This window comes from Cryptomeria japonica, chromosome 6 (assembly GCF_030272615.1).
Source record: "Cryptomeria japonica chromosome 6, Sugi_1.0, whole genome shotgun sequence".
Classification (NCBI taxonomy): Eukaryota; Viridiplantae; Streptophyta; class Pinopsida; order Cupressales; family Cupressaceae; genus Cryptomeria; species Cryptomeria japonica.
In genome coordinates this window covers 136,383,929-136,405,491 of record NC_081410.1, presented here as the reverse complement: position 1 = coordinate 136,405,491, position 21,563 = coordinate 136,383,929, and positions in this window count along the sequence as shown.

Sequence of the window (21,563 nt, the reverse complement as noted above, 5' to 3'; positions counted from 1 at the left end):
ATTAGCATTAATGAATCTAGTAATGTGGGCAAAATTGGTGTGGCAATTATATAGTAAAGAAGAACAAAAATGGGTCCAATTGTTAAGAAAGAAATAATTAAACAACAATGATCCCATTAGAATATTGACTACATTGGATCCTCCAAGGGGATCAACAGTTTGGAACTATATAATAGAATGCAAGGATATAATATCTAAACATGTAACATAGGAAATTGGTGATAGATGAAATGCCTCCTTTTGGTCAAATTCATGGTACAACTACACAACCTTAGATAATTATCCTGGAATATGTATAAAATTGAAAGGAAAACTATTTGGTCTTGGGCAACTAAAGTGACAAATTATTCTTCTATAGTTATTCAGGATGGTATAATTCAATGGAAGTGGAGGTCACTGGAAGATATAGAAGCTCTAAGACATCAAAAAGATTCCCTAAAAGATATTTTAAAAGAAAGAAGTGTGGTGGCATCCTATGAAATGGATAGAATTAAATGGTGTGGATCTAATATAGGTTCCTACAAAGTTAAATTAGGATACAAAATCAAAGAAACAACTATAGCCAAAGAAGATTGGTTGTGCAAATTACTACATTGAATAAATATTTTCTTCCTAAGGCAGGGGTTTTTGCTTAGTAGTCAATTCAAGGAAAATTATTTACACATCACCCAATAGAAAATATAGGTATACAAGGCGTTGGTAGATGTGTGTACTATAAAATGTATATTAAAACAATAGACCACATGTTGTTAGGATATACTTATGCTAAAAAATGTTGGGAACATTATTTATATAATTTAAACTTTTAGTTTCCTATAACCCAATGATTATTGGAATGATTCAAAATTTGGGAAGGTATGAGAAAGAAAGGAATGTTTGAAATTTTGTAGAAATTAATACTTTGAACAATTGTGTGAGAATTATGGAAGGAAAGAAGCCACATAATTTTTCAAGACAAAGAGATGTCTAAGAAAACCCTAATTTTGAAAATAGAGAATCAAATAGTGGAGATGGTTAATGTAGCAACAAAATACCAGGTGTCAAAAGATAAATTGTTTAGTCAATGGGATGATGAAATGCCTACCAAATTCAAAGGCTTAAATATGCCTAAGGATTTGGGAAAAAGAAAGAATAAATATTTATTGAATGCTAGAGATAAATTCAAATGGACTCTCCCGTCAAAAGATTTGATCAAAGTGAATTTTTATGGAGTAGTTAAAGGATCAATCTCGATCAAGGTGGTATGGGGTGTATTGCTTAGGATGAAGAAGGAAACATTATTGTAAAGGAATCAATAGCTTTATGAATAATTAGTAATAAAATTGTAGAAATTAGAGAAACATTACTCAGTTTATAGACAAGCTTAAGAATAGGAGCTAAGAAGATTCATGTCTTGAAGGCAACTCCATGGTAGTTAAAAATTATTCAAAAAAATAGCTCACCAAATTGGTTGATGGATAGATGGCTTAATCCAATCTAGGAAATAATCAAAAAAATTGAGGATTTCAAAATTAGCCACATTTATAGTGAAGGGAATGACATGGTTGATAGGTTGGCCAGAAATGTGGTCAGATAGGAATTTTGAAGGAATTATTAAATATGAAAGAATTAAAGTGAATTTTGGATATGTCAAGATAGAGGAGGCATATTGGTTAATCCAAATAGATAAAATGCTGATTGTTTCTAGATTTTAAAATGGAAGCTATCAACAGTAAAACAAATTAATGACCCATATCAAAGTAATGATGGCATGTCTTCTCTGTTAGACTAGATATGCCAAAATCCAAAAGGGATCAATTTTTTATTAATACTTAATATGAATTATGAATGAGAGGAAATCATTGATTAAAAAGATCTATGAAGAGGTGTTTGATATATTTAGTAAGGTGGAAATGATGGAGACATTGAACAAGTTAAAAATAGTCTAGATTTTGGAGTATCACTTGGAGCTAATAAAATAGCTTATTTAAGGATAAATTGGTGATATCTCATTAATTAAGGACTACAAAAATGATGGGAAATTTTTGTCATGGATTGCTTTGGGATTTGAAGGCAAAAAATAATAATGGATAAATTGTATGATAGAGAGGTTTTCAAATATGAAAGGAGGAAAGGACAACTAGCACACCTTGAATAACAAAAATTTTTAAGGTGGAATGAAAGAAACCATTATGTCAAAATTTTATTTTGGAAACATCCAGAAGAACACCAAACAATAAGCCCATAATCTAGCTAGTTCATTTGTTTTAGTTTGAGTGTGTTTTTAAACTAAAGGATAAAAACTCCTATCTGTTTAATGGCGACCAAAAGGCACCAATCTAAGGACCAATGATGTTGGGATGAGTTTCTTGAGTCTTAGATACAATATGAATGAAGCACATGATACCTTACAATCATGGTCAATAACCTAAGAAACTCAAGGCCCTTATGATTGGAGATAAGTATCTCAATCAGATTGTTGATGATAGAGCTAGTCTAAGGGAGGACATCCTCTCGATCAAGGAACCTTTGAAAATACCTTAGATTCTCCTCAAGAGATTGAATCTAATAAAATGGAACCATTATAGAAGACTCAATATCGACACCAAGAGGAGACTCGGAAGGGGTATTCCTTAGTTATTTTTATAGTTAGGATAACATATAGAAATAGATAAACCTCCCAAACCTAAAGCTAAAGGAAGATATTGAGGAGTGAAAGGATCACTAGGATTTGCATTCCTTGATAACATTGTACTAGGTCTTGTGGGAGACTAAATCGATTAGGGTGAAAGCTCAATCTCATAGTCCTTCTCACCATAATAACTAAAGTGGTATGGGTTGTAAACCTCATAAAATAGCTTCACAATACTCCAATGACCACAAGAAAGACTGAGGAAAAACTGGACAAACAAATTTTGTTATATTTTATTTTTAAAAAGTTCAATGCAAAATTTTTTAATGATTTTTAAACTTGAGAGAAAATTTCACATCAAATTTTCCAAAATGTAGAGGAAGAAAATTGAACCAATATGAAGGGTGGTCAAGCCCGATGAGAATTTGATATCCTTCTCTCCACTCTAATAAAATCTTTGTGATATAGTGATCTATAATGTTTCTCACTAAGATGGTAAGGTGTGTGTAGCTATGTGATGTTGGAAGGTAAAACTATTTTGACCACAAAGACCAAAAGTATTAGTTTCCAGGACCACCTAGATAACTCAGTGCACACATTCTCCAAGACGCATGCATGGGTCGTGGATGAAAATGCAACATGCAAACATCCTATATGAATGAGGTACAAAGGTTTGTACCAAAAGGAGCAAGATAACCATAATTTGAGTTTTGGATATTAAGTGTGGTGAAAATATTAAATAAAAATCTTAATAGAGTAAAAAAAATTTATGAAAATATAAGAAGAGAAAAGGGAAAGCTCACATAAGGTCCAATAATGAAGCCTTCAACACACTCCATGTTCTCCCTCGCAATACCTACACACATACGATTGAGGATGAAATGTTCAACTAGTTGTGATTAGATGTTTGCCATGCTTAAACTCTCATTTTGGTGTTTCCACCTCTATGGATAACTAAATAGATACATTGTGATAATGGAGATAAAATTATATAAAGAGAAGTAAACAATAATAGTTGATATGATAAATAGTGAAATTTACACAATAAACCAAGGAAGAAGCAGTTGTCTTCAACACAAAAAATAAATATCTTGGTGGAGTGAAGAAGAATGTAGACTCCCCAAGTTCACAAAGATTTTATGTGAATAAAAATGTAGGCAGTATGAACCACAAAATAAAATAAATTGTGAGATGAATAATGTAAATGCAAAAATGTAACAACAAAGCTAGAAGATGTAAGAGAGTGCTACAAAGAGGTGAAATAAGGTGAAAATGGAAAGATAAAAGGGATTGCAAGTTATCTCACCATTGATGGGAGTTCAAAGAGGCATTACACTACTAAAATTAATAATTGCAATGTCTCAACAACTACCTTTAGTAGCATCCTACAATTGCACCCCTTACAATTTTGATTGTACTTTGGGCCCTCGGCTTATCTGTCTCATCCCCTTGCTTGATTGAGACCTATTTATGAATCCCCATGCAACCAAGCTTCATATTTGCATCTTGTAACTTTTATAGCCCCTTGATCTTGGCCTAAATTAGGGTAGGACCGGGGCACCCCACCCTTGTCCTCCCTAATCAAGACCTTATTTTGCCCCTAGGCCTATCTCAAATTTGAGCAGGAAATTATAAAAATTAATGTCATGAAAGTATATAAGGAGGTATCCCCTCTTGTTTGAATAGAGTATGACAAGATCACAAGGCAAGGAGACTACATTCAAGAATTCAAGCATTTATCATCAAGTATTGCTCAAGGCTACATATTCTTCATCTATGCATTGGAGCATTATTACATCATTCATTTGCAAGAATGTGTGTGTGTTAGGGTTTTTCATGTTCATGTCATTTCATACATTAACATAAGTGATTACATCTAAGAAGAAAAGCATCATCATCATCTATTACAGATCTGAAGGTATACGTTTCGAGCATTTATTTCAAGCATTTGCAATATTTCATTCAAGGTTGATTCCAAACCAGGGTTTGACTTAGGCAAACCCCTATTCCCAACCCATTTCTCCTTCTTTCGGTGTGCAGGAAATAGGTGCATAGATGCACCTCTGGAATTAAACTTTATTTGCAGATATGAAAAAACCCTTTTCAACGTACGAAAAGTCCGAAGGACCAAGAGGACCTGGTCCAGACACACAATACTTGCTACTTTTGGCAAATTTCACAAAGCATCTCTGAATCATCTCAAACTTCTTAGATCTAGGTGTAAGATGAAATCCTGAATCTGGAGCTCACTATTTTCACTTACTTTGTCTTCAATTTCAACACTTTACTTATTCAACTTACAAAAGAGGGTGAAACACATTTCAAACACAGTCAGTCTGCTTAGTATTTAGTCCTTATATCATTTAGGATTGGATCTAATGGATTCATCCCCTCTTTGAATGTAAAGTCCTCCACGTGAAAATTGGCTTAGTGATTTCCCCCTTCCATGTGGTGAATCTGCTATGCTCCAATTTTCCACTTTACATTTTGGTGAACCCGACTTCTTACACCATTAATTTTGATTTTTGTTTTCATTTCTGAGTGTATGTAATCTAAAATTTAAATTTTCATTTACAAGTTTGATTTCCTTGCAAATTTTTAAAATTTAGAGGTTAATTTCACCAAAACCCTAATTTTTAAATTCAAAATCGTGATTGTGATTTGTATAATTTGGATTCATTATTTCAGATCCGAGCATTCATTTAATTTGAAAATTTAAATTCTCATATACAAGTCAAATTTCATAATTAATTTTTAAAATTAAGTGGTTAATATCAAAAACCCCTAATTTGTAAATTGAGCTTGTGGGTTGTTTAAATTTTGAATTTCCCTTTTCAAATTTGTTTGCTAATTTAAAATAATTTCAATTTCAAATTTAAATTTTAAAATTAAGTGGTTAATTAAACAAACCCTAATTTCTAAATCGTGTGCATTTTCCAATTCCAAATTCCAATCTTAGATCTATTTTCAAATTTAAATTTTAAATCAAGTGGTTCTTTCTACAAGACCCTAATTTTAAATTTAATTCTTTCGTGGACAATTTCAAATTTAAATTTTAAAAATTATTGAGAGGTTAATTAAAAGAGCCCTAATTTTTAAAATTAAATTAATTCTTTCAATTCTCAAATTTAAACATTTCAAATTTTAATTTTAAAATTAAGAGGTTATTTAACAAATCCCTAATTTCAAAATAAAATGTTTATTGGATAAATTCAAATCTTCTAGTGGCTAATTTTAAATTTAAATTAAGAGGTTATTTTCAAGGTCCTAATTTTAAATTTAAATTTCCTAGGAGGTTAAATAATTTTTCAAAAATTGAAATCATTTTTCTAAAATTTTGAATTGGGTGAACCCACAATAGTGGGTTACACTTTTTTGCCAACTTTGACACTGCAATATCCATTTTTAGAGAAAATTTCACATTCAGACACCTATTACTACTAAACCGTATGGAATTTGTAGATGATGCAAACTAGTGATTTGTGTAATTTTGTGTGTAGATTCTAAAAATAATTTTTTGAATTTTTTTGGAATCAATTTGCTTCCATTTTTCTATCTCCTTCAAAAACTATTTTTTTACAAAAATAACATTTTTAAAAAGTGATACTCACTTGGTTAGGCATCACTTTTTTTCTAAAATAGATATGAATGTGAAACTGTTCACATTTAGTTTTGTAAAATTCATATCTAATGTTTGCAATTGGTTTCATAACATTATCTTCATATTTTCAAATTTAGTTTTGTAAAATCCATATCTAATGTTTGCAATTGGTTTCATAACATTATCTTCAATATTTCATATTTTATTAAGTTTGAAGTCGAGTTAACTGTAATTTTGACATATGTCCATTTGGTCATTAATAACTTATTGTGTATGTAATGAAATTTATTTATTTTACTTCAATACCTAGTGCGTAGATATTTAAAAAAAAAAAAATCACTTGTTTATTGTTTTTCCATAAGCATTGAACTTATAATTTGATGTTTGGTGTGAACCTATGTTCAGTTAACCTTAAAAAAAATATTTAATAAATTTAATATATATTAAAATAATAATTGGAAAGCTCGCTTTGAGTACTACCATCATGCGTGAAAATTCATCCATTTGAGCACCCAATTTGAGATTTGAAGGCCAAAATTTTGCAGAAACCATGAGAGGTTTGGTGGGAGATCTCTAACATGGAGGTTCGATAGAAAATATGTTCTATTGAAAGTGGTTTGATGGAACCCCCTTGATAGAAATTTTGAGTTGAACGCTTTTTTAGGTTTGATCAAACACATTTTTTGCATTTGATTGAAAGGGGGCTTAGATAGAATGTGGCTAAAATTGAGTTATGGACAAAATAGTCAATTTCTTTCATCCAAAAAAGTGTAACCTAGTATTGTGGGTTTACCCAATTATTCAAATTCCAATTTCCAGATCTCAACTTTCAAATTCTCATTTACAAATTTTCATTTCACATTTAAAAATAAAAATAAAAAAATCAAATATATTTAAATAAATTAAGTGGTTTTATTTATAAAATCATTTTTTTTTAAAAAATTTGCTTGAAATTAAATTTCAATATCATTAATCGAGATTAATGTACTTGATCTATTTTCTATTTCTCATATAATTAAATTACTTTTTATGTATATTTATTATAATCATGTGTTGGATAATGGATTATTTCACTTCATATTACCTCTTTTCATTCATAGCACTTGGACATTTTGTATTCTTCAGATTTCCTTGAGTTGATTCCTTTTCATAAATTAGATCTCAAAGCTTTCATTTTTCATGTATGTTGTGTTATGGTGATGTTTTTGGGGAAATGCATTTCATACATAGATCATCTAAAATCTTTTTTAGATACTAATCCTAGATATGACAATGAGAAACCTAATACTTGTACCACCCCTAGGGTATCTAGTGTGAATGAAGAAAGAGATAATACTCCTATAAATGATATCTCTAATGGAGAGAAAGATTTGAAGAGAAACATGGCCCCATATTCCTCTCATACACATACCCTTTCACAAGGGGGGCAAAGTCAAAATATTGGTGTTTCTATCTCTCTAGATCCTGCTTACTTTCCAAAAGCTTATCTTAAACATAAAACATTTGTAGAGAAGATGGTGTCATGCATTTCATTCATGGTCTCTCTCCCCATATAATATTAAGCAAAGATGAAGCCTTAGATGACAAGGATATTTCTTTCCCATCTACCAAAGAGGATATACATGATGAAAGAAAGGAAAACCCTCCTCTACAAGATATTCCTTCTTCATCTACTAATCCTTTCATTCCTTCTAAACATCCTTACACTAGAGACTTCAAATAAATTTATTATAATGTTCCCCCACCTTCTCAATTAAAAGATTCTTATAGTAGTGGCTTTAACATAATATCAAAACAAGGTTGTAGAGGAAAAGGACTTAGAAAATTTGAATAAGGAATTCAAGTCCCTATAAACCCTCATGCACAAATAACCACAGAAGGCCTAAGAAATGATAATAAATCTCCTATGGGTGAACTCCTTAGGATTCAAGACTTAAAAATCATCTTGTAAGACTACAAACCATTAGTGGTTGTAAAAGGGCTTCTTCAAAATCTACTTTTTGTTCTTTTCATCAATCTCATGATCACCATGTTGATAATTGTCTTGATGTTTATAAAAGAACCTTATCAATGGTGGTAAAGTTAAAATCATGGATGACAATCCTTCCTCTTCTAATAAAAACTCTTGTCCTCAATCTCAAAAGATTAAACCTACATCTATTAATGATCAAGAAATATTAGAAACTAGAATCTTTTGGAGATTGAAGTATGATAAGAATATTGATTTTCCTTTCATTAGACCTAATAAAAATTATAAGCATAAGAAAGATGATTCACATTGTCTTTTTCATTATTTTTATTCTCATTCTCTTGGAAAGTGTAAAGCATTTAAGGAATTTATTCAAGAACAATACGATCCTACTCGTATATGTCTTTCAAAGGATCTTACTCTCTTTCTAGGTGAAAGGGTAGTGCTTTCACACTCCTTTCACCCTCATGTTTATTCTCACCCTATGACATAAGAAGTTAACTGAACTGGGGGCTCTTTTATATTAGAGGTGGTGCTTCTTCAACATCCAATATCTTGGGGTAGCAACATGATTTCTCTTCCTTCTGTCATCTTCCTAAAGTATCACTATTTTCTTTGCAATTACATTATTCATAAATTTATGTTCTTTCTTGCATGAAATTATCCTTCATGCAAGCATTATTTGTTCTTGGGACAAGACCTATTTCTTGCTTGAAATGGTGTATCTTTTATGAATAATCTCTATTTAGAGAACTTTTGTGAACCTTCTTCTTCCTCCTACTTTCTCTTTGAAAATTACCTCTTCTTTTGTGTTGTGTTATTCATCACTTGAGGTCCTTTTCTTACATAGAGTTATCCTTCATATGAGCACATATTTTTTCCTTGGTTAGGACCTATTCTTTGTTTGAAACAGACTGACTCTTATGAATAAGCTCTCTTTATAAGATGTGTAATTTTACTCTTTGTCCTCTTACTTGGGGGACAAGGATGGATTTTTATACCTCTCTCTTTCTATCTAATGTATCACTATTCCATTTAGGGGTTATATTTTTCATGTGTTAATATCATTTCTTCCAGTTGTATGTCTCTTATGAATAATCCCTCCTTAGGGGAATATGTAATCTCTCTCTCTCTCTCTCTCTCTTTGAAGATTACGACTTATTTTGAGTTGTATTTTACATATACTAATGTCTTTTCTTGCATTGAATATTTATTCATGTGAGTATATTATGCATTTCCTTATGCTTAATCTCGCCTTAGAAAATTGTGTAATTCTTCTCATTGTCCTTACACTTGGGGTGCAATGATTGATTTCTCCTCCTATATCTCCACTCTAAGGATCTACTTTTCCTTTGTGGAGTGGTGTTTGTTCATGATTGGGTGTCATTCCTTGTGTGAAGTTATTATTTTTTGAAGGATTCTCTCTTATATAAGAGGTGTAAGTCCTTTCCTACAACCTCTTCTTCACTTGGAAATGTATATCTATCATAAATTTACAACTAATATTGGGTCAAAAGTGTGTCATCCTTCATCAAGAATCCTTTTCACATAGCAATCGGAGGAAGGTATGAATTCTTGTTCTACTTCCTTTCTTGCCTTTTACACTTGTTGCAAGATATGTTTTTTTCAACTATCTTATCCTTGCTTGAAGATTATACCCTCTGTAGCTTAGGATTTATGACATTGTTTCCTAAAGGATATCTCCTTGGTGTTGAAGGTAAGGTGTCCTTGTTTCTAGCTTCCTTAAGAAATCAACATAAAACTATGTTGATATTTAAAGAGGGGCACCCACATCGCTCCGCTTGTACCATATTATACTATAACTCTTGCATATCATTTTTGCATGTATTAAATGAGGTGTTCATTCTCAAAACTAGAGTAGAAACTCTTAGAGTGAGATTATTCACAGTCAAAACCAGACACAACATTTGAAATATGTCTTAGACGAGGTTACACATCATCAAAAATAGAAAAGTATTAAATGAGATGGCCTCAAAACCAGACATGTATCTTCTACTTGGCATTTGTATACACATAATCACCCCTTGGCATTCACATCTACATTACATGTCTTAAATAGGTTGAAGCACACTCAAAAAAAGAGCAAAGACTCTTACACGAGGTGCTATACACTTGAAACCAGACATCACTGGCACACACACACGAGGATGGGTGGAACTAGATAAAAAGGACCAAACTATTCTTACTCTCCACCCCACATGAATCACCTAGATAAAAACATCTATGGGTGAGTAGTCCATGCCCTTTCTCATCATTCTTCCCATGGATCACCTAGATAAACACATCTAGCATGTATTCATGCTCTCTATTCTTCCTCTCACAAACTCATAGATTTTCTATTGATAGTTCATGGATGATTATTTCTTTGCTCTTTTATGTGATTATCTATGTTCGTGAGATGGCATTTTTCAAGAATGATATTAGTTGTGGATACATTTTGATATCGAGGTCTCTTCGGCTAGTTGACTTGAGGTCTTATTTTCGGTCTTTAGATTTTGGGTCTTGTGTGCCTTTGTGTCTTTTCCTTTGTTTGCCTTTTTGTCTTTATTTGTCTTTTTGGTTTCTATCTTATTTTGTGTACCCTTGTATATGTTTGAGTGAGTTGAGATCCTAAGATTGGGGGCTTAGTTTTGCAAAATTAGTGATATGTGATTTTTCTCTATATTCCTTATCTCTCTTCTTCTACTTTACCATAGTATTTGTGTAATCATATACGCCCACTAAAGTGGGGGCTAAATGTAGCATCTTGAAATTATACCCCTTTCAATTTTGACTACATTTTGTGCCCTCACCTTACCGGTCTCATCCCCATGCTTGATTGAGACCAATTTATGCCTCCCCCATGAAACCAAGATTCATATTTGCATATTGTAACTTTCACATCCCCTTGTTCCTAGCCTAAATTAGGGTAGGACCAAGGCATCACACCCTATTCCTCCCTAGTCAGGACCTATTTTGGCCCCTAGGCCCTATCTCAAATTTGAGTGGGAAATAAATCCCCCATGTTAGCCTATGTTAAAAAATTAAAAAGTTTAATGGCAGGCAAGTATATAAGGAGGTCTCCCCTCTTATTTGAATAGAGCATGAAAAGGTGGAGAAGGCAAGGAGACTACATTAAAGCATTCAAGCATTTATCATAAAGCATTCCTCAAGTCTACATATTCTTCATCTATCCATTGGAGCATTATTACATCATTCATTTGCAAGCATGTGTGTGTTAGAATTTTGTCATGTTCATGACATACAACATATTTGATTACATTTAAGAAGAAAAGCATCATCTTCATCTATTGTGGATTGAAGGTGTACCTTTCCATCATTCGTTTCAAGCATTTGTAGTATTACATTCAAGGTTGATTCCAAACTGGGGTTTGAATTAGGCAAAACCCTATTCCCAACCCCTTTCTCCTTCCTTCTGTGTGCAAGAAATAGGTGCATAGCTGTACCTCTAGAATTAAGATTTATTTGCAGAGATAGAAAAACCCTTTTCGACACACGGATAGTTTGGAGGAGAAAGATGGTGGGCAACTTGGTCTAGACACATGGTCACTGCTACTTTTGGTAGATTTCATAGAGAAGCTCTGAATCATCTCAAACTTCTTAGATCCAAGTGCATGATGAAATCTTGAATCTGTAGCTCACTGTTTTCGCTTACTTTGTCTTCAATTTCAACACTTTACTTATTCAACTTACAAAAGAGGGCCAAACACATTTCAAACATAATCAATCTACTTATTATTTAGTCCTTGTATCATTTAGGATTGACTCTAGTGGATTCATCCCCTCTTTTGAATGTAAAGTCCTTTAAGTGAAAATCGGCTTAGTGATTTCCCCCTTCCATGTGGTGAATTTGGTAAGTTCCAATTTTCCACTTACACAAATTTTGGGATGAATATATGTTGCATAGACATCTTTGTTGCATGTTAGTATTCATGAATAATATGGACCAAAAGATTGGGAAGACCAGTTTGATAAATTACAAGAGCAAGCTAATGAGGGGGAAGCTTGATCATTGTTTTGAATTCCTCTAAAGTGGAGGCATTATGCAACGAGAAATTGCATGTGGTGCAAATAATGATGTTACACTAAAAATATCAAGGTACTTTCATTTTGTGCTCTCGATAATGCTAGTTTGAACATTTGTATTGTAGTTTTTTTTTTGTTTACATTTTTTTAATATTTTTGTGATGGTCTTGAAGTGGGTTTGATAATGATTGTCTATGATTGATAGTTTTTGGAAGTTATAAGATAAATATTAGTTTTTCATTATTTAAAAAGTGAAGATTCCATTAGATAAGTATTTTAGATTGAATTTCCGTTCTCAAAATATAAAAAATTCAAAAAATCAACTAATGACTAAAAACTTATGGGGAATAGTAAGAAAAAAGGAAAAACTACGTACAAATGCAAACAAGTTATTAAATTGAAAGAGGAGAGATGATAAAGTTAATTATATTATTGGTATTGAGCTTTCTAAGTCTAAATTACGTAGTTAACATAGATTTAGATAAATCATCAACAAATATTTAAGATAATCTAAATAAATTGTTTGGAGAAAAAGCACATAATGCAAAGTTTTCCTTGAATTTTTAATTACTCGTGTAAAAACTAGAGACAAAATAAAAACACAAAATTACATAAGTAATTTGATGTCTCTCATCAGGAAATTTGAAGAAGTCAAGGTTCCAACAAATGATGATGATGCTAAAATTATCTTGCTAAATGATTTTCTTTTAAAACATAATAATATTAGTTTTACACTTTGTCAAAAATTCTCGAACATTAAAAGATTACTTTAACCCTTTTAGCAGAGGAAAAGAGAACAAAAACAAAAAAAAAAATTGATTCTCAATGGAAGAATGCATTATAATCAAAAAGGAAAAAGTTAGATACAAACAAAAAGAAAATTCATATTTTATTATACAAAAATGAGTCACATTGTTTGGTCTTGTATAATTCAAGTTAGCGATTTTCCTAAAGGAAAACTCAAAAATCTATCAAATGAAGGCAACTTACTCTATGTTGAGTATAATAATCTAAAAGTGGAGGGGAAGGTTTTATAATACTACGCAAACTATGAGCACATGAATTGGTTCTATGAGTGGCTTAGATGAAGAAAACCACAGTTTAATGGAGAGAGAGAGTGTCCTCCCTAGGTCCAAAGTTGGTATGACACCAGATTAAAATCCTCAAAAGAAGAAGAAACAACAATAAAAAAGACCCTTCACATAAGGGAAGAGCCCAATCTTACTATACATAATGGGTTTCCAAGAATCTTGGAACCAATTGTGTAGATCTAGAAGAGAAGCCCAAATGTTGGAGAAATGACACACTAAGCCTCACCACTGGGAGAAATATTCATTCTCAACAAAATATTCATAAAAAATAACCATTGACAAGGATTTAGCACAAAAGAGAGTGTGGTTCATATGTTGAGGGCAAACAAGATAAGATTTAATAGCTTGAGATAAATTTGGAAGCCTACAAGACCTCACAAGTATAGGACTAGAAGGGACAAAGGAGTCCCTAGGGCCACTTACACCAAGACGAACACCAACTCAAATGTCACCAAAACAAGAGGTACAACATGTAAAGAATGAGGAGGTACAAAGCCATTAGCTAAGGAGACTAAGGGAAACCCCATTTCAAAATTCCCCAAAGATGGCCTTGACATAGTTGAAGTGAATAGGGGAGGAGGATGTGTGACATAGATGGTATAGGGAATGTAGAAAACTCTCAAAGCCATGTGGGATAATAAAGGACCTATAGAAGATGAAAAAGAAAGGGCCTGGAGGATAGAAGGGAAGTAAGAGTAAGGATGGAAGGCAAGGGAGAGTAGGAGCACTCACTTTTTTTTTTCCAAAAATTATAATTCAAAGTAAATCTATATTCAAGAATAGATATGAGGAAGTCTGAACAAATAAATTATGCAACAATGTTATAATAGATACAACTAAAATAGAAATAAAGTGAAAGTATATGCATATGAAATTAAATGAAAACCTATAAGAATTTAGGTAAAAAAATTATTTATTAATATATAAGTACATTAGTAGATTCCATCAAAACAAACTCTAAACTAAATAAAACTTAAAACGAAGATACAAATATCACAATTGTAAAACTTTATAACGAATAATAATCACAAATAAAACTATTAAATTTAGTTGAAGGGTAGACCAATTAATCAAGTCATTAGAAAACATAGATTACAATTGCAGGTTCAATTCTCTTAGATTTACTTACACATAGATAAGGGACAACTCGTGCAAATGAAGGTAATAGTGGTACATACTAGAATTTCACTTTGAGAAACTATTCTTGAATAAAATTAAAAATATATATATCTATTACCATTATCCAATTATATAAGATAATTTAATCATAAACAATAACTCAATCAAATTATTCTTTCAAATGCAAGTAAAATAATTGAAAGTGACTCACTAAATACAATTAAAAGACCTAATAACATCCCAATTACATTATGCCCAAACATGATAGAAATAAATTTCTTCTTAATGAAGTTTCACATACACATCTTATTGCAAGTACTAACTTTATAGTTTAGATGTCAGCTACCTTTTTCTAGTGCAAGTATGGGTAACCAAATGCTTGTTAACTTATACTATTATTTTTCAGATGCGTATACGATATAATTGTAAATGTTTTTCATTGCCTACTCTGAAAAATAGTGGATGTCAGCTCCCATCTCTTTAAACGTTGCCATATTTATGTTCCGTAGCATACATTGTAATGCACAAAGGTGTTAGTTAAAGTTTTCAGAGAAACCAATGAAACTAAATATGCTTTGCAATCTGGGACACTAGTGGAAAGGAAGGTTCACGAGATTCTCTTGAGACTGCAAATCCTCAAGTGAATGGAAAGGACCCAGTTATCAGGGACCCACAAGGGGGTGACAAACCCTTGGAGTCGGGTGGAGGGGGGTTGACATGTGCTGGAGAAATTTCTCAAGACAAGGACCCCTCTGGGTGGACACGTCTCACCCCTGGTCCTCTTTTTTTGGAATTAAACCATCTCTTCTTGAGGTACATAATATTTCTGACCCTGAGAAAGGGAGATTTGTAATTGAAGTCCCGGACCTAGTGATTGAGCATAATATCGCTTTGATGGTCCTGACTATGGTCGGTAAATTCTTGGGTCCTAGACCTAATATTGATGTTATCACGGAGTATGCTAGAAAAAAAGTGGGTTCTTAAGGGATAGGTTGAAATTACTGCTATGCCTAAAGGGTCTCTCTCCCTTAACTTTCCTTGTGAGGAAGATATGAATAAGATTCTTTGTGGTGGTCGTTGGGTGATTGGGAAGACTACAAAAGTGGTCGCCATTGTTGGATCTCAATGCACCCTTCTTTGCTCAAGCCCTTGTTTGGGTAAGACTTTAGGATCTTCCCTTAGAATTCTCGGTCAAAGATGTCTTTAATGGTCTAGCCAGCTCCTTTGGTGAACTCCTATCCATAGACCCAAGAACTGTACCTAGAAGACGAATCACCTTTGCAAGAATTTGTGTGGTTGTTTCACAAGGAACATATATGCCTCTCACAATAGAGATTAAGTCTAGGCTTGGGAAATGGATCCAAATACTAGAATACGAGAGTGTTCCTTTTACGTACTTTCATTGTAAAAAAGATGGACATATTGCCAAGAAATTCCCGCTATAGGCTGAAAAGGAAAAAGCCAAAAAAGAAAGGAAGTTGCAGTGGAAAGCTAAAAACACCAATAAAAAGGTGAAAGAAGAGATTCAGAATGTTATCATTCCTAATACCTTGGACCAAAAGGCAAATGATAATAAGGTATGTACTGAGGAATCAAAGAAGGAAGATAAAGAAATAGACCAGACTATATCTGATGAAGGACAAAACCTAGCCCCAACTATGAAGAACATAAGGAAGAAGGGGGAATCCATGTGGTTCTGCAAGAGAATAATGTTGAGGAGAATTCAAAATCAATTACAAAGGACTCGAATAGTGAGGATATTTATCCTAGCTTTGAACATTCCCAACAATACAATATCCCTAGAGGATCATCTTCTTCTGAGCTCCAGAAGTCTGTTGAGTATGTTAAATCTACCTTTTCATCGTCACTGACAACTTTTGTTCTCAATATAAGCTCTAGATTGGCAGACGAAGAAGGAAAAAATGAGGCCTTGCAAAAAACTACTACCTAGAACCCTATGGATGATGAAATCCAGATTAATGATGCCACAAAGAGAAAGCGATGAGGGAAAAAGGGTCCTAAATCTAAACCCCAAACTACTCATGTGAAAGCCAAGGGGAGGGCCAAAGTTGATGTGGGTTCAAACCTAGTAATGCTAGGAAGGAAATCAACCACTCAGATGAGGGAGCTCGAAGCTAGAAATAAAATAGTGGATGGTACCCAGTTGACCATCATGAGGTATTTTCTTTTAAACGAATATGAAGATTATTTCATGGAACATTTGCAGACTTAATGGTTTGCATAAAAAAAATACTCTCAGGAAACTTGTTAGGGATCACAAACTTGATATTGTTATGATTCAAGAAACTAAAATGCCTAAGGATAAAGTGGAAAAAATTAAAGTGTTTAAGAACTGTGGGGCTTTAGGGGGTAGTTCGGATGGTGCCTCTAGAGGCATTGCCCTCTTTTGGAACCTTCAACATGTACAGGGGGATCCAGTTTGTCTTGACAATAATATGATGTTTGTTAGATTTCATCACATTAAAGGTGGGACTACTTGGCTCTTATCTAATATCTATGCCCGAAATTCAAAACAAGGGAGAAGAAGATTCTAGAATAAGACAAATTTTATTAGGGCTTAATTCAAGACTGAAGGATGGCTGGTGATGGGATATTTTAACACGCCTCTCAAGGAGAATGATAAATATGGGGGGGATTCCTTCTCATCTTGAGAGTAGAATGGATCTGATGAACTTCATTCATAATTAGGCACTTCATGATGTGGACCTACAGGGTGCTAATTATACTTGGACTAACATAAGAATTGGATCTGATCTTTACAGGTGAAACTTGATAGGGCCCTCATCTCTAATAATTGGTTCAATCATTACATCTATTCCTTAAATGCTCTTTCCCATATTGGTTTGGATCACTATCTAGTCTCTTTTGTGGTGGACCCTATCTCTGGGAGGAGAAATTTCCCCTTTAGATTTGAGAAAATATGGATGTACCACCCTAAGCTTGAGGAGGCTATTAAAGATTGGTAGAACATCTCAGTCGAGGGCTTTACCATCTTCCATGTGGCTAAAAAGATAAGGCATGTGAAGGATAAGGTGAAGAGATGGAATGAGGAAGCCTATGGTGATATCTTTGACTCTAAATCTACGATCCACCTTGATCTCAAGGATATTCAAGCAAAAATTCAAGCTAATGGGTATGATCAGAGATTACTTTAGTGGCGAATATTCGCCAATGGCGAATTTTTCATGTCGGCGACCTGGGAAATGCCTAATATTTTGTACCGACTGGGGGTGGCCATGTCGCTGGAACATTATCAATTTCCTTCAAATTCACAGCCCATTCACCATATGTTTTATGTAATTAAATGTTTCTATGCAAGGGTTTCGCCAATACAATATACAGTGGACACATGGTAAATTTAATTTTTTCGCCTACACTCTCCAAGGTTGCCTTAATAGACGACCATAATTCGCCTATAGGGGACCCAATTTTCTCGACATTTTCCCGATGCATGTCTCCATTCACCCCAACTTTTGCTGACTATATTGTATTTGCCAATTATTTGGACGACCCATAATCACCTCAAAAATTACATAAGTCGTGTTATAGTTACGCAGGATTCACCAAATATTTGTATACCGTATAAAATTCCCGCGGAATTCACCATATAAGGATTGGTATAAATACATGCAAAGATTAGATCTATCTCTACACAATCTGGTGGGTTCTAGGCTCTGGATATTGATCAATAGTGAAGTTTTAGACTAGGGAAAATCATTGCTATTGACTGCATTGGTGACTGCTAGTGACCTAAATGTGAGCGATCATATTTTTGAAGTATTATAATATTATTCTGAATTTATCTATATTTGTTTGCATTGTTGAGTTCATTTTTATTCAGTGGTGACTCGTCAGTGCCAAGTGGTTAGCCGGGACATTGAGACCTCGGACATCTAGATTGTACGTCGTAGGGTAAATGAAACATATATTATACTTTATAGTCTATTATTTCTTCTTCAATAAATTGATATTTTTTTGGCAGCCTTTATTTCGTTGGAGATATCAAATAGGAAGAAGGGTAGGAAACTTGAATATGGGGAAGGCCATGAGAGGCCAACAAAAAGCAAAATGTAGTCATACTTTGGCTTTGGAGAAGAGTGTGGTGAAAATCAAGAAGGTACATCATCACAAGTACGAGTACAAAATTCGCAACCTACACTACATGTTGAAGACGACGGTGAACTTGATATTTGGGAGTAGGATGATCTTGAAGAAGATTATCTGGTAGATGCCCAACTTAGTCAGAATGATATAATCAACTTGGGTGATAATGCCATTGATGATAATGCACGGAAGGGGAAAAGAAAAGACAGACCAAAAAAGGATCAAGAGTGAGATATGTCAATGAGGAGTTTTCAAATTAATTGGGCATCAAAGTATCCATTCATTGAGTCAGTAGAAAATCCAATTGAAGGCGAGCCTCCAACAGAATACAGGTGTAATATTTGCACTTGGAAACATAACAAGAAAATTAGGTTGCAGCTAAAATTTGACACCATAGAAAAGCATATGGGTAAAGTTTATAAAAAACAAATGATAGACGGGGTTGAAAAATCAATGATAAGATGGAAAACAAAGGTGGAATGTAAGTATGTGAGGAATGTTGAAGAATATTATTTTCATGAGAAAATATAGACGAAGCCTACTGAAGTTAAAGGTTCTATTGAAGCTAGTTTTGGAAAAGAATGCAAATAGAACAACTGGGAAAAGCTATTTAGTTAAGCATTGTTTTTTATATTTTGAGCAGAGGGCGTGCTATGACAGACTTCCCATCAATTAATGGTTTATTACACTTTTTGAAAGTTCCTAAATATCTTAATAGATACTAGTCAGTAAACAGTGGATGGGAATGGGCAAGTTGTCTTGTTGAGGTTGAAAAAGAAGATGTAAAGGAGAAAATAAGAGAGTCAAACTTTATTGCATTTTCTTTAGACAAAGTTACAGCAGTAGACAATACTTCATGGGTATGCATGCATGTTTATACTATTGAGAATCATACCCGCCAACCTCATCTACTATTTGTTGCTAAAATGAAGGAGAGTGTGACAGTGGAAAATTTATTTCAACTAATAAGGAGAAGTTTAATTGAATATTGAGGTATGGATGACATGATGATAGCCAAAAAAATTGTTTGTGTTGGAGCAGATGGAGCTTCAGTAATGCAAGGTCACAGGAACGGTCTTTGTACAAAGATTGAAACTTCATTTGCACCGTACATTATTGCATTTCACTGGATGGCTCACAGAATGAGTCTAGCTTTTGGAATTGTGAGCAAGTTTGCTTTGGTAAAAAAAATTGAAACTTTAATCAGAGAGCTCTACTCACATTTCTGTCAAAGTCCCAAGTGATTTATTGAATTTCAACACTTTGCTGATGGAATAACTGATGGGAACAAGCTTCTCAAGGATGATGATACCAGATGGATCTCTTTGGATGGTCTAGTGCATCGATTTTTTTAAGAATATCCATCCTTGATTGATTCGACTATTTCACACAACTCGTGACGAATTAGATCAACCGAAATTTCCTGACCTTCTTCGGAGGTTAAGTAATCTAGAGACACTCTTAACTTTAGCAGCTCTTCTACCCATGCTAGAGGAAATGACGAATATTATGAAGGCTACCCAAAAAAGAGATTTGTATATTGCAGAATATGCTACACTATGTAAGATGACATGCATGACCCTCGACAATCTCTATCGAAATCAACCAACACTATCTGATGAAAAATTTGTTAAGTGGTGGACGCTCACAAATTTGAACAATCCTGATAAATTTTTACAAATCGGTGCAGACAGGGAGGTATGTGCCAATGTATGGGGAGTTGAGATACCAATGCACTTCTATGCCATGATCGACCCCGAGGAACTAGGAAAGTGCCCCAGGAAGCAACTAGCAAGAGTTACAAGGGACGATTTCAACAAGATTGTTAAGACTGTACTACTTCTGTGAAGAAAATTGTGAATGATCTTTCCTCACAAATTAGAAGCAGATTCCCTCCTGACAATGCACTCAAAGCCATGTCTATTGTGTTTCCTCATTATTGGAGCCTCAATAGTGCAATTGATTTTCAAAGTAAGCTACTGACTTTGATAAAACAATTTTGCATATCCCAAGAATTGAATGGACTAACTATAAATGGAATATTAGATGAAACTCATCTTTGAGAGAAATCATATTGTTTTGCATACACTATGAGAGAACAATATGGCAAAATGGAGAACTCCCAAGAAGAGGGATCAGTAACAAGGCTTTGGAAATATATAGTTGAGAACGCAACATTGCGTGATTCAATGCTAGAATATTTGAAGCTTGTTGATTTATGTCTTACCATGATATTGAGTTCAGTGGAAGATGGGAGAGTTTTTAGTGCTTTGGGGTTCCTAAACTCAAAGCTAAGAAACAAACTAGACAAAAATTTAGAAAATTGTTTGAGGCTCTATACATCTAGGTATGATGTCCACACTTTTCCTTACGATAGGGCACTGCAAATCTGGAGGTCCAAATGTGAAAGAAGAGGTTTGGGAAACACTTCAAACCAAAGTTTGAGTGTGACTATTAACTCATGTACTAGACCTACTAGTAGCATTGAGATGCAGTTCAATGAAGGTATGCAGGATCAGAGTGAAGAAACCATAGACAAGAATCAAGAAAGCTCTGAAATTGATGAGGATGAATGGCAACTATAAGAGATTGGTATTTATTAATCTTATTACCGTATCTCATCATTCATATTACAAAATCATATTACTTTTTGCAATTAGAATTTGATATTGATTTGTAATTGTATTTTTCAACTTTCTATTTCCATATTTAAAATAGCATAATAAAAGACCATAATGTGTTTATTAATACAAAGATGTTTATTGTTTATTTACACATGTTTGAGTCTCAAATTTGTGTGATACATTTCAGAATCATATGATACAATTCATTCAATAGTAATACACATGTCGAGAACTTAGATTTTCATTAATTCTTTCAAAATATAGCCATATGACACAATTCATTCAATAGTAATACATTTCAGAACCATGTCTGGTAATAAAATATAGCCAAACCATACAATTCATTCAATAGTAATACATTTCAGAACCATGTCTG